Consider the following 1,587-nt stretch of genomic DNA (forward strand, 5'->3'; position numbering starts at 1 on the left):
AGATAGGGCAAGAGAGAGAGATAGGGCAAGAGAGAGAGAGAGATAGGGCAAGAGAGAGAGAGAAAGGGAGGCAGAGAGAGAGAGAAAGGGAGGCAGAGAGAGAGGGAAAGGGCAAGAGAGAGAGAGAAAGGGAGGCAGAGAGAGAGATAAAACCAGCTATCACGAAGTCACTGAATTAGAGAGTTCCACAAAGCAAGGTATAACAGCAATGCAAAGTTCGGGAACAGATACAGAGTGAGCCACATACTGTTACTGTTACTGTTACTGTTACCTGGGATACAATGTGTCCAGCAGCAGCCCCTAAGTGTGCGGACTCTCAGTCCCGCTCACTGTAACATTAATATTTCCAGATTAAAGCCCAGCTCCAGGCGCGCCCCCGAGTCACGGGATCCCCGCCTCGCCCCCGACCCCTGCCTCTTAAGGTGGAGCTGAGAAATCACCAGAAATCTTATAACAGCAAAGTAACAATAAAAGGGCGGGCAGGGTTCAGCAGCCTGGCCCAGAGTAGTCCGGGAGCGGCTCACAGACAGCCGGGAGCAGAGGGGCGAGTCCCGGGGCGGGGGCAAGTTTCAGCTCCACATTCTGCGCTTAAACTCTGCTCCACCTTAAGGAGGCTGTCCATCACTGTCCACACTGTGCCCAGGGAATAAACTATCCTCAACACCCCTCCCTACTAACACCCCACCCACCCCAGTGACACCCTCTCTCCCCCTAACCCCCCACTGATCCCCTTCCCTCCCCCAACTGAGCCCCTCCCTCCCCCATTGACTCCCTCCCCTTCTCTCCCTCTTCCCCTCTTCCCCCTCCATCTCCCCCTCTCTCCCCTAACCCTCTCCCCCCCCTCCCTCTCCCTCTCCCCCCCACCCAGTCCCTCCTACCCCATTGCCCCCAAGGAGCAGGGGAAAGAGGAGCAGGGGGTTGGGGAGGAAGGGAATGGATAGGAGGGAAGGATGGGAAGGGAGAAGGCGCGGGAAGCGGTTGAGGGGCGGTAGAGCAGATGAGGGAAGAAAGCGGGGTGGGGGGGATCCCCTGGATTTGCTGGCCGGGTGATCCCCTGGATTTGCTGGGGGGGGGGGATCCCCTGGATTTGTTGGGGGCGATGCCCTGGATTTGCTGGGGGGCAATACCCTGGATGGGGCAAAGCCCGGCTGACCTGTGTCTCTGAGCCAGGGGTTTGGTTGGGTAGAGCTTGCGGCCTGCCTGAGGGGTCAGTTGCCTGAGGTTGAAACCCCCCTCATTGGCCCGGGCAGCGAGCCGATTATCAGCAGAGGCTAAGCTGTCTCACACCTGAACTCGGGATGTTGTTTTGAATTCCTCTCATGCCTTGGCAGCCAGTGTCCTCTCTTCACATTCCACAAGCTTTATATCTATCTCCATGGCCTCGCCCCTCCCTCTGTAAACACCTCCAGCCCTGCAACCCTCCCAGATCTCTGCGCTCCTCCAAATCCTGGCCCCTTGTTAATACCCCTCTCCTTCACACCACCATTGGCTGCCAAGGCCCCTGAAGCTTATGAATTCCCTCTCTAATCCTTTAAGACGCCCATTAAAACCTACTTCTTTTATCCATCCTGCCCTAATATCTCCTTA

Source organism: Pristiophorus japonicus, chromosome 26 (assembly GCF_044704955.1).
Source record: "Pristiophorus japonicus isolate sPriJap1 chromosome 26, sPriJap1.hap1, whole genome shotgun sequence".
Classification (NCBI taxonomy): Eukaryota; Metazoa; Chordata; class Chondrichthyes; family Pristiophoridae; genus Pristiophorus; species Pristiophorus japonicus.